This window comes from Poecilia reticulata, chromosome 3, assembly GCF_904066995.2.
Source record: "Poecilia reticulata chromosome 3, P_reticulata-male-v2, whole genome shotgun sequence".
Taxonomy (NCBI): domain Eukaryota; kingdom Metazoa; phylum Chordata; class Actinopteri; order Cyprinodontiformes; family Poeciliidae; genus Poecilia; species Poecilia reticulata.
Window position 1 is genome coordinate 30,013,693 of NC_088832.1, and position 13,574 is coordinate 30,027,266.

The 13,574-nt window shown below is 40.7% G+C and overlaps 1 long non-coding RNA gene across 1 annotated transcript in view; it reads left to right on the forward strand.

Annotated features, from left to right (window-relative positions):
• Positions 1–13,574, forward strand: part of LOC145551165 (uncharacterized) — an 82,067-nt gene that overhangs the window by 9,399 nt on the left and 59,094 nt on the right. Inside the window, exon 3 of the long non-coding RNA XR_014087005.1 lies at positions 2,964–3,005. This is a non-coding gene — a long non-coding RNA (uncharacterized LOC145551165). The remainder of the gene's footprint in view (positions 1–2,963; positions 3,006–13,574) is intronic.

Here is a 13,574-nt window from a genome sequence, read left to right on the forward strand (position 1 = left end):
TAGCCATGAACAGAAGGGAACTGGAGGCTTGCTTTGCTAAACTTTCGTAATGTGCCAACTCATTTTGGTTGGCACTTCCCGTGTAGTCTCTAATCTTATTGGCCTTCGCTCCATTTTATTCATACGTGTTATAAATAAACCGTCAGCTGAAAAACTGCAATACAAAAGGAGACCTGTGCAGATTACTAAATGTGAAAAGAACTCACAGAAACACATTTTAAATCCTGCAGTCCTTGTTGAAATCCAGATGAAAAGGCATGTTTTTGTTTTTTTTAATTTAAAGTCTGGTGGCAGTGATTATCTGTATTGCCTTTGTTTTTCAGGAACATCATCAATGTTGATTCCTTGTTTTGGATGTCAAATATTTCCTGTAATTGATCTGACAGAAGATCAGTAGAGAGTTTCTTTTAATGGACAGATTCAGGTGACTCGGCTTGAGCATGCTGCCAATTAGCTTTCTTATAGCAGGAGGCTTCTTCTGTTGTCATATTAAATATGAAAATGTTCTAATGAACAATTTAACTACATAAACTGAAACTGTAGGCGTTATCTCACCTTGGATGGCCTAAGAAGTGTTGCAGTTTGCAGCGTTTGCCCATCGCTTTTCATTAATCCACCTGGCCTAGTCAACCCTCTGTTCCCAGCCTCACAATCATTGTCATTTATGTAACTGATGGGTGCATGAATAAAAAAACCCCCTGAAACTTCATTCATTTGTTGCACTAACAATGCAAACATTTTTTTTATGATTTTACAGAAGACAATCCATTTGGTATAAACATTAGCCACTGCACAAGATTATTTTATAGAATTGTAATAATAACTAGTAAACTTCACTACAAATTTTGTCTTTATTTATTACAACTCTGACTGGAAACAGTGATTCTGAAAAGTGGCTCAAATGAAGCCTCTGACTGTTTGACAATCTCAGGTTTCTGTAATAATTTTATTTAAAAAAATTCATGTTTTGAGGCTGCCCCTGTGTCATTTCCCAGTAAAACACATTCAAAACACTAAAATAAGTCATATTGACAGAATGCTGTCAATATGAAGAACCAGGAGGATCAAGGCCTTAGCAGAGCTCCTAAAGCGGTCAGTGAGGACCTACTGCACATAATGGTTTTATTCAAAGCTTTCAATAATTTTAGATATTTTGTTTCAATGACCACCAGTCCTTTTGTTGAGTGACTTAAATTAGCAAGTGAAATCCCACTGAGTCACTAGGAAGAAGGTACCAGCTTGCTTGAAGCTGAAAATAAACAATCGGATCCAAGCGTCGTTTACTTTGGTTTTTATACTCGAATAACACCAAGTATTGTTTTTGTTGCCCTTTAATTATAGCATCAATATCACATTTTCTCATCACAAATGTTCCTTGGTATTCTCTTTACTGTTTTTAATGTGGTGTCACATTGCTGTGCTAAAACTGATATGGAAATATCATTTGAGAGTTTGGGTTGCGGTTCCAGTTCCACCATCAGCTCCTCAAAGCGCGCTCTCAAAACAAAAGAGAGGGGCTGCATATATGCATTTAAATTGCTTCATCTTGTCCTTGATCATATTTTTTATCAACTTTTGGCTGGAGCTGACTGAGCTGAGCACAGCCACTGAAGTGTGAAAGTTCTCAGAGTACACATTTAAAGTGACAGCCAGATTGTATTTTATTTTTATTAAACGGCCACTCATCTCAATGCTGGCAACTTTAGGAAGCATTTTTGTTGAAATTATTCCCTACAAACTGTTAGAAATATCTAATATATTGGTTTTAAATAACTGCTATTGCCTTATAAGCTGAGATTTCTTTTCTGGGGGACGGTTTAATAAAACACGGTCAGTACAAGATATTGATTTCATGTTTTGACATGAAGAGTTGTTGACAGGTCTGTGAAACCTGACAATTACACTTATGGGACTTGATTCTGTTTGTTTTAGGTTTCAGAGACAGCTGATCAATTTATTTTTTTACTTCTTGGTTAATTTTAAATGTCTTTTGTTTTCTGTAGGATAATACGTTCTGTCTCTCCTGATCTCAGCTGAAAGCATTTATCTCTAATTCTTTATTACCCATTTAGCTACTGGTTTTAAATCTTATTAATATTTTATTGATTTGAGTATTTTTTTTCAGCTATGATTATATTTAAGCTTCATTTTATTTATCTTTTTGTTGGGAGGGTTATACTGCAGATTGCATGGATGTAATGAGCCTGCCATAACTTCTTACTGATGAGTCTGAACAAAATACCCTGTTGTTATATGCTGTGGACTAAATCAGAATTTGGTAGGGAAGGAAAGAAAGTGCAAAAAGTAGATTTCTTACACTTTATTTTTGACTACAGCTCTGTTCATGGAGAAATACTCCACTCCATGTTCCCATCTTAGAGGCAGACATCCAAATACGTGAACTACATGTTGCATTTTGCGGCTGAATGGTAAATGCTGTCAAATGTTATGATTTAAACAGTTAGGTTTTGCAGAAAATTATTATATAAAACCAATTTAAAGATTGACATTAAGATTTGGACTACACTATGGCATGCTTGGTAGAACTGCTGCTTTGCACTAAAAAGGTCCTGGATTCAAATCCCATCTTTTTACATGAAGTTTCCATGTTCTCCTTTAGCATTTGTGGGCTTAGATTTAAAGTGTATTCAGGTATGAGTGTGGATGATGGATGCGTTAAGGTTTTGCACTTAATCTCAAATATCCTTTTCTTTTTTTTTAGAAATGTAACCCAAAATGCTTCTTTTCAAAATGGTATGAAGCAAAATATTCACTCCTGACATCTGAAATATGGTGATTGAAGTTTCTAAGTGGCTCTGTGATAATCATTATGATTGCAGGAAATAAGCAGTACTGCACAGTTTATCATCTGCATGCTTGTTTGACTATTAACTGTCACTTTCTCTTTATACTTGTAAATCTGTTTTAAACCTTAATCTGTCTTTTATTCATCTCTTCCTCAGATTTTCAAATCCGGGATGACTGAGAATTTACAGCGATCCAAGGTCAGTCCAGCATTTTTAGTGCGCATTGTACTCTCTGCTCTGTTTATTTTGTTGCTCCAGCAAATACCAATTTAAATGTATGTTGTGAAATGATGGAATAATTAAAACAAAAGGCCATCTGGGGGTCAATCAAAAACACCATCTGTGGAAGCCAAAGATTATGACTTTTTATACCCAAACATGTGGTGAAAAATGACTTTGGTAGACGATTTTAACAACGCATATCATTAGACCTTAATTAGTAAGGTTGACTTTGGGGATCTGGGGATTTTCTGTCCACCTGGCTGTATTTGTCAACCCTTGTCTGTGTCATTTCAACTCAAAACAAAAAGTTATAAAGGCTTTCTGTCACTGTAAAAAAGTTTAAGTGTCACATCTAGGTAGTAAGTGCTCATATTGTTGAAATGACATTTGTAATAAGTGCATGCTTAATTGCAAGTGGTCTTTGATCAGTTAAGCTCTTGATTATGGGAATTGACTGACACTGGATGTCTTTTGTTGTGTTTTTTTCTTTCTCTCGAGGAAAAAGGCATTTTAAAATAGCTAGTTTTTTCTGGTTCTATAAAGCACATCTTTAGGGCTAGGGTAAATCTTTATATATAAAAGATAGTTAACTATTGAAATGCATTCTGCATGCATAAAATCATAGCATGTATGTCAGAGTCCAGACTCGGAAGAGATCTAACGATCTCAGCTGGCTGCTCCATGTGAAGTGTATATAAACTAGTTTAAAGTGACATACTTTTTTAAAGTCTAAGCATTTCTTTTACTTTTTGTTGTCCAAATTAAACTCTTGTGTTCTGGATTTAAGTCGGAGCTTTTGTGGTAGTTCTTGAGCCTGATATTTAAAGGAAATTGGGAGAAAATCTGCTCGTGGCTGCTGATTAGAGAATGTCAAGTGAGCCAAAACATAGAGGCTGATCCAGTAAATATTGATTCATTGTTAGTTTCAGATCTGATCTTTCTTGTTTTTAGATAGTGACACACTGCCTTGCAAAACTTTGAACAATTTGAACTTTTTCACATTTGGCTACAAAATTCACTGTATTTTCTGGAATTTTAGGAAGCAAGAAGATGTGATGTTTCAAACCTTTCTTGTGAATAAAACCTGGCAGCTGTTATTTTCAGTGGAAAAGTTCAATAATTTTGTAAGGCACTGTACCCATGCGCTCCAACATGCCAAGTTCTTCATGACACCCTCAGTCCTGCCATCCTCAGGCCCCTTTTTATAGCCAGTAGGTGCTTATTCCATTTGCAAATCCAAAACATCAGTATTTCTGTGGTAGGAAAACAATAATTAAGGTGAGTTTCCTTTGCAACATGAAAAAAATCCAGTTTTTCCCGCTTTGCATTGCATCATCAAAAGTAGCAGTGGTGACTGTTCTTCCCACCTAGAAGCGTTCATGAGCCCCACTACTATCGCACTGTCTCCTCATGTTGAACAAAATGGACTGAGGAGTATCTAAAGGCTTATCACTTGCATTGTGTTGCCCTGGATTCTGCTTGCCTGTGTTATGTTCATCCCTCTCACTCCTGATCCACATTTGGCATGGCTGGATGGTCATTTTGCCAGGGGAGAATAGGAAGAGATTGTGTGCAGCCCTTCAGTGTGCTCTCCCCTCATGTCTCTTGATGTGTCTGTGGAGCAGAGAGGCAGCTAAGTAGCAAACTATAAAGAGGTGACTGCTTCCTGTTGATTAGGGGAATAGAAAGTCACCGCAGTGTCCACTGTGGTGTTTATTTCCCTCTTCAAACACAGAAGTCAGGTTGGAAGTGTAAATAAAAAGTCATTGTCTCCGTTTGTTGCTTTGTTTTTGAGATAATATGAAGATTTAGCGCTGTGATGGTGAAACTCTATTTCACTATTCAAACTGAATGAGAATTGTCCTCCTAAAGTGAAAGAGTGTGGCCTGTTCTCCACTAACACACTATTTGATGAGTATCTCTTACCATCATGCTTCAGTGCGTCTGAGCGTTTCTTGCCTCCAGACGCAGTGAAGAGAAAAGAACACATCCTGCAGAACTGACAGAGTTTATTCTTTTTACTGTCAGAGCTATTTGGAAAACCACTGTTCTTTGGTGACAATGAAGGGGGCTTGTCAGGCAGAAGCCCTTCAAGTTGTGAAGTGAGCTCTGATTGCAGGTAAAACCACAACAGACTAAACATTTTTTTTTTCTTACATGGATATTCACATAATTTCTACTGGTTGGTAAAGAGGAGCAGATTAAAAACCATTTCTGTAACATTACCTTCACAGCATGCCATTCGTCAGCTTAGTGGGGCTCTCCGTCAAGCCCTGCCATCACTGGTGCTGCACGTTTTGCAAGTTTGCCGCAAAAAATTTCATTAGCAGAGGAAAGCCGAAATGAAATAAACGCCTTTTTCTGCCTCATCAGTGAGATTCAAACTGAGCGTGAGTTGCGTAAGTGCTGCTAAATTTATCAATGCTCATTTTATGCAAAGCCTGAGCTCCCAGGCGCAGACTGTGTGATGTTCAGTATAGAGAGAGGGAATGGCTTTTGTTTCCCCGCAAGACATTTGATTTCTATTTTTGTCTGGAAAATGAGACGTTTTTTCCTTTTTTTTTCTTTTAAGAAAAGGTCATGATAATTTTAGCCATATTTTCTTGAAGGGGATGAGGACGTGACTCGTTTCACTCAAATGCACAAAGAAAATCAAAGCAACATCGGTTTACAGCTGTGGTGAAGCAAGGGATTACAGTCAAGAGTCAATGACAGTCGTATCCCAGCGTTTCTTCACTTATCCTCTACTGTGTGAGAAATAATGGATTTTTGAAGAGGAGAATGTTTTTCTGTTGTGTGCCCTGAAAGAAAAAGTGTTGAATCCCTGTATGTGCTTGCTTCATTCACAGAGAAGTCTTAAAGTTGTCAGCTTGTAAAAGAAGCTTCCTCATCTCACACCGGATCTGTGTAGACAAACACTCCGGCTTTCCTGCCTTTTGATGCACCGTCTTCCACTTCTCTGAAACACACACATAAGTGCACACACATTTATCTCCTAACACCCCTGACAACCTTCCCTGACAATGTTCACTCCTTAAACCCAATGCTTAATCCCTGTCTTTTTCTAATTCCATGCTTTAATCCTCATCGTGACCTAAACTTTATCCTAATTCTGCCACTTGGCAGGTATTTTACTTTTCTACTTTCACATTTTAAAACTTCTTCAATTTTGTTGTTCTTATCTCTTACATCCACGAACTGAGAGCCTCTTACCTTAAGTGATGACTAAAGAAAATTGATGGCCTTGTACCATGGGTGCCTTTGAATAGCTTGTAAAATATGAATGGAAAACGACGGACTGCAAACCTAAAACTGCCAGAGTAAAATTCTTGGAAAGGCAAAAAGGCTTTCCACCTAAATTCTCAATTCAACCGAAATTTTCAGGCATTTCACAAAGTCCAATTCAGTTCAAATTCTATTTGTGGGTAGAAGAGTAGTATTAAAATATCAGATTCTTGGATAATTCTAATGAAGCCATTGGCATAAAATTCACAGACATCTGCAGCAACTGAAGTGGTGCACAAAAAAAAAATCTAAACAAATTGGTCCAAAAAGTAAATTGTGGGCAAGAACATAGCATGGTGTTATGTGGGGATAAAACTCATGCTCTTGATTTCTAAAGGAAAAAGGAAACGGAACAGAGCAAATAAAGTTTGAACTTAAGGAACAGGATACAAAGATCAGCGGAATATATGTGAAAGTCCAAGAGACATTAAATCTAACTGTAGAAACCTAGATTTAAAGGAAAACACATTGTTAGAAAGCAAAGGTTTTTTTTTATTGTCATATTTTTCATAGTTTCATTGTTTTTGCTTATAAATCGTCAAAGGAGAAATTCTACACAACTTACTGGCTTCTTTAAAGCTACATGAAGCAGAACTTGTGTTCTCACTGAAACTTTTTTCTTGCATCATCAGTGCTCACTCAGGTGATTTCTCCCTAAATAAGCAAACACATTGCACGTGTTACTGTACGCAGGAGCAGGTGTTGCACACTGTTTGCATGCAGCGCTTGCAGTTTTATCCACTGTCTGATTGCTCAATGGTGACTTTAAATAATGAAAACGAAAACTCGGAAGTTTCTGAAAACTTACTCAATTCTGTTACGCAGCAAAAAAAAAAAAAAACTGTACTGAGCTGTAAATGCTGTGAATCAGGTCAGGTCACCATGACTGTTTACTTTGGATATGGTTGTCCAAATGAGACGAGATGTAATTTACTTGGATAACCTATCTACTACTTTCTGAATACTTCACAGGTGACACAAAGCTCTTAATGATCGCACACAGCAGACTGAAAAACTGCATCTGCTGCTTTCTCTACCTTTGGGCTCCTGTTGTTTTTACTACTTGTTATTCCTGACCTGGCTGCAGCAATGTGCCCATTGCAGATGCTAGGCCTTCTTGCACATCCACTGAACCAAACAGAAATGTTCCGAGCAGAGACAAGTCAGACTTTCTCACTTTTTTTTAAAATTACGCATTTCCCTTTAAATTCACCATGATTGCTGAAAGTATTTTTTTTGCTAATGCAACATTTTAATGTGAATCACACTACTTTGCTTACATGGATACTTCATAGTCTCACAACATCAAACTAAGTGTCCTCAGCAATAATTCAGTGACTCACCTCACGTTTCTGGAACCTGCTTCGTATCACCATACAACAGTTGAATTTTCAATCCGAGCTGCCTTTGTGCTGCCTCGGCTCGGCTGAGCTGCACTTTGGATCCGATTCGCAGCATCGCGGATCATTAAACATTTGTGACACAATCGGCGTTTGTACATATAAAATGGAGGAAAGGAGCCTGTGCAGAGAGGAGCTGGATTCTGATCAAGCCTTTATGTTAGCAAGGAGGTGTTTTTTGGGGGTTTTTTTTGCTCCAGACTACACTGCCTGTTACCATGACGACAAACTGAAATTTTACTTCATACAAGTGCTCTTTTTCATCACTGAAAACATTCTCTTTACTCCCTGCAAAGTAACGCCATGCTTCTCTCCTCCCACCTTATGGAATGCACTCCAGTCCTTGGGCACAAGACTGGTCACATGTTCCAAAGTTATCAATACGTCTCAGATCTCCTTACTTTTTATGTAGCTTCAGTTTTGACAATAAGCTCCTCTGATCGAATCAGCCTGAAATGCAGTGAGTTTAGTTGCTATTCACAGATGGGGTGGAGTGACATGGTGTTTAATGGTGACCCAGTCTGGGAAAATCACACAGGAGAAGTATCTGACCTGCAGAGGATGGATGAGTAAGAGCAAAAAGGACATCTGTTCAGGATTGTCTGCCAGATCAGGCAAGAAAATACACATTTTTAGTGTCTGAACAAAAAAAAAGTTCTCTCCTCCACCTTATCCAGAGGACAGTACGTACGAAGAGCACAGAGGGAAACTTAGTGTTCGAAAAGAAAGCTTCTGGATCAGGATTATAAAGTGTAAGAAAAGGGTTGGATGTTTCCCAAAACTGAGGCCTTGATGGAACAGCTGATTTTCTACTAAATGTATTGATAAACTACTGATTAGTTGCACTGGATTTTTTAGGAGCACCAGAATAAAGGGGTGTGATTTCAAATCTCACACATATTTCATCTTTTTATTCATAAAAATATTTTCAAAATCATATATAATTTTCCTTCCACTTCTAAACCTTACTCTTATTTTTAGCACATGCTTTAAAAGACACTCTACAATTTTCAGTCTAAATGATTTATCTACCTCTCCTCGGGCTGCCACCTTATCGTGGCAGCCCAAGCAGTGTCCTAATGATCCTAGTAGCTATGCTGTCTGGGGCTTAATGCCCCTGGTAGGGTCGCCCAAGGCAGACGGGTCCTAGGTGAAGAACCAGACAAAGCGCAGCCTGAAGACCCCTTATGAAGAAAAATAACTTTGGACTTGGCTTTTCCTCGCCCGGACGCAGGTCACCGGGGCCTCACCTGGAGCCAGGCCTGGAGGTGGGGCACGATGGCGAGCGCCTGGTGGCCGGACTTTTACCCACGGAGCCCACCCTTCTTGGAGTCCTTAGAGGGGGTACTGGAGAGTGCTCCTCCTGGGGACTCCCTTGTTCTACTGGGGGACTTCAAAGGTCATGTGGGCAATGACAGTGAAACCTGGAGGAGCGTAGTTGGGAGGAACGGCCCCCCAGATATGAACTTGAGTGCTGTTCTGTTGTTGGACTTCTGTGCTTGTCACGGATTGTCCATCACAAACACCATATTCAGGCATAAGGGTGTCCATATGTGCTCTTGGCACCAGGACACCCTAGGCCGCAGTTCGATGATCGATTTTGTCATCATTTCATCGGATCTGCGGCCGTATGTCTTGGACACTTGGGTGAAGAGAAGTGCGGAGCTGTCCACTGACCACTACCTGGTGGTGAGGTGGCTCCGGTGGTTGGGGAGGAAGCTGGTCAGACCTGGCAGGCCCAAACGTGTCGTGAGGGTCTGCTGGGAACGTCTGACGGAGTCCCCTGTGAGACGAAGCTTTAATTCCCATCTCCGGCAGGACTTCGAACACGTTCCAGGGGAGGTGGGGGACATTGAGTCTGAGTGGACCATGTTTCGCGCCTCCATTGCCGAGGCGGCTTATTAGAGCTGCGGCTGCAAGGTTGTTGCTGCTATGCGGCATCAACCCTCGAACCCGTTGTTGGACACCTTCGGTGAGGGATGCTGTCAAGCTGAAGAAGGAGTCCTATTGGGCCTTTTTGGCCTATGGGACTCCAGAAGCGGCTGATGGGTACCGGCAGGCGAAGCGGCATGCGGCTCGGGTGGTTGCTGAGGCAAAAACTCGGGCGTGGGAGAAGTTTGGAGAGGCCATGGAGAAAGACTTCCGCATGGCTTCGAGGCGATTCTGGTCCACCATCTGGCGTCTTAAGAGGGGAAAGCAGTGCAGCACCAACATTGTTTATTGTGGGGATGGTGTGCTGCTGACCTCAACTCGGGATGTTGTGGGCCGGTAGGAGGAATACTTCGAAGACCTCCTCAATCCCACCAACATGCCTTCTGTTGAGGAAGCTGAGCCTGGGGACTCTGGGTTGGGCTCTCCAATCTCTGGGGACGAGGTTGCCAAAACGCTCCTCGGTGGCAGGGCCCCGGGGGTGCCTCCTGGATGCCTCCCTGGTGAGGTGTTCCGGCACGTCCCACCGGGAGGAGGCCTCGAGGAAGACCCAGGACACGCTGGAGGGACTATGTCTCTCAGCTGGCCTGGGAACGCCTTGGGATTCCTCTGGAGGAGCTGGAAGAAGTGGCTGGGGAGAGGGAAGTCTGGGCCACCCTTCTGAAGCTGCTGCCCCTGCGACCCGACCCCAGATAAGCAGAAGAATTTATCTAGTTTGATTTTTTTTAAAAGTTGTAAGTAGTGATACATTTGGGTTTGAACTTGCATTAGAAACTATTTTAATATCTTTAATACACCAAACTGTTACCTTTCTTTTATGACATGCACAACTGCTTAAACTAATGAACTCCAAAACACATCACATCACATTGGTGAAGCCACCTGAGTGAAGCCATATTTTTAACCAGAAAACACACCCTTCTACGTGTCTGTCAATTATAATAGAAGGAAATTGAAAGGAGTATACTGAGGGAGTATATTCAAGGTCAGCACTGATGGGTCTGTGCAAAAGCTGGTAAATGCTCCCCATGGAGGTCACTGCCTTGCATCATGCTGACTTTTGTCTGGCAAAAGGCCTACTCACATCCTGGGAATGTAAAAAAGCATTTTGTTCATAGCAGCAGGAACAATTGTTGCTGACAACTTTTCCATCAGCTGTCCCATGACGCCGCCGTTGTTTGTAAAACAAGCAGTCAGGTACCCTTTAGGGGTTGGAGGGATTGAATTTCAAGTCTCGACGTGTACACTGCTGCGGCATTGGGTTTCCATCCAGACAGTAACGGTGTGTGCCAAATGCTTTGGCATGGCTAAATAGAAGCAACCACGGACCATGTGACAAGATATTGTTCTCTGGTAGGTGTTGTCTTACACCTCTGAGGAGTGGGGTCTTTTCCTGGAAGATGGAAACGGATGCTCTAACTAGTTTGATGTCAAGACAGCTCTGCAACAGCACCATCTTTACAATTAATAACCAAAGATTATGAATTTTATGCTCTGTCTATTGTAAAAAAAATTCATTAAACAATATATCTTAGTATGTTTGTCAAGACCTAGTTTCCATTGAAAGAGTTCTTGCATTTAAAGGCTTATTCAGATTTAAGAGTTTGTTTTCACTCTTTGTCTTTGTTATATGTTTTTTTCCAAAGAAGCCAAACTTCTCAAGGGCTTACAAGATTTTTGACAGTGATTTGGATACAGTACACTGTAAATCAGTTGACTTTATAGTGCCAATTATCTAAGAAAGATTTCAGAAAAATGCATGGAGTCATTTATCTTCCAGTAATCATTTGTTCTGCACAAGTGTATGCCAACAGTAGAGAAAGGACTGCTTTAAAAGGAAGGAACCTCCAGCAGAAGCATGCCAAGCATTAAATGGATACAAGAAGGGACTGACTCAGGAATAAGAGGTGCATTTAACTGTATAAACACTGAAAAAGGACTACTTTCAATCACAAAGAAAAAGAGTCCACCAAATCAGTGCTAGCAACAACTGTCAATGTATCTGACCAGTAGAAACACTGTTTAAAAACAGAAGCACTGATCCAGTTGTACTTTTAATGAGACATTAAACAAAGAGAGCACATTGGTTAATGATGGCAATAGCTCTGTAAATGAAACCATCCATAAAAAAGTTCACAACGTAAACAAGTAGCACTGAGCATGCAGTGTTTTCTAGAGAAAGAAAAACAGAGTACACAAAGTTAATAGCAGCAAATAAACAACAAAGTGGGGAAATGCAGCAACCTAACCCTAAAACAGTGTAACTACAGAGTAAGCTCAGGATCATAAATCCATGGTGGTTCTTAAACTGTGGTACACAACCCACTCAGGCAACTTGGGCTACCTTTGGCAGCCCTTTTGGAATCAGCTGTTTGTAAGGCGAATCAAAGGCAAAGTAGTTACTGTGTAGATTCATAAATATGCAGCCATGTTTTATGCAGTCCAGCGGAAATGTGTTCACAAATCAAGGTTGTCATTTAATTATGTATGGAAAAGTTTTAATCATATTTCAAATCTTTATTCCTGCTGGTATTTCTATTTTAAACCTTTGACAGCCAGACCGAACTCTGTCTCATTGTTTGTTTTGCCATTCTTGAATTTGCAAGTTTCTAATTTTGATGTGCAATGTTTCCCTTCTTATTAGTTGTGGAAAAAACACAACAAACTGAAAAAAAAAAATCTGACTTTTGGAGGTAATACTACAATATATGTACAGGTCCTTCTCAAAAATTAGCATATTGTGATAAAGTTCATTATTTTCCATAATGTAATGATAAAAACTAAACTGTCATATATTTTAGATTCATTGCACACCATCTGAAATATTTCAGGTCTTTTATTGTTTTAATACTGATGATTTTTGCATACAGCTCATGAAAACCCAAAATCCCTGTCTCAAAAAATTAGCATATTTCATCCGACCAATAAAAGAAATGTGTTTTAATGCCAAAAAAGTCAGTCAACCTTGAAATAATTATGTTTAGTTATGCACTCAATACTTGGTCTGGAATCCTTTTGCAGCCTTCAATGCGGCGTGGCACGGAGGCAATCAGCCTGTGGCTGTGCTGAGGTGTTATGGAGCCCAGGATGCTTCGATAGCGGCCTTAAGCTCATCCAGAGTGTTGGGTCTGGCGTCTCTCAACTTTCTCTTCACAATATCCCACAGATTCTCTATGGGGCTCAGGTCAGGAGAGTTGGCAGGCCAATTGGGCACAGTAACACCATGGTCAGTAATACCAGTGGTTTTGGCACTGTGAGCAGGTGCCAGGTTGTGCTGAAAAATGAAATCTTCATCTCCATAAAGCTTTTCAGCAGATGGAAGTATGATGTGCTCCAAAACCTCCTGATAGCTGCTGCATTGACCCTGCCCTTCATAAAACACAGTGGACCAACACCAGCAGCTGACATGGCTCCCCAGACCATCACTGACTGTGGGTGCTTGACACTGGACTTCTGGCATTTTGGCATTTCCTTCTCCCCAGTCTTCCTCCAGACTCTGGCACCTTGATTTCCGAATGACATGCAAAATTTGCGTTCATCCAAAAAAAGTACTTTGGACCACTGAGCAATAGTCCAGTGCTGCTTCTCTGTAGCCTGGGTCAGGCTCTTCTGCCGCTGTTTCTGGTTCAAAAGTGGCTTGATCTTTGACCTGGGGAATGCGGCACCTGTAGCCCATTTCCTGCACACGCCTGTGCACGGTGGCTCTGGATGTTTCGGCCCTTCTCCACAATCTTTCTCAGGGTCCGGTCACTTCTTCTCGTTGTGCAGCGTTTCCTGCCACACTTTTTCCTTCCCACAGACTTCCCACAGAGGTGCCTTGATGCAGCACTCTGGGAACAACCTATTCGTTCAGAAATTTCTTTCTTGAGGGTGTCATTGATGGCCTTCTGGACAGCAGTCAGGTCGGCAGTCTTACCCATGAATGCGGTTT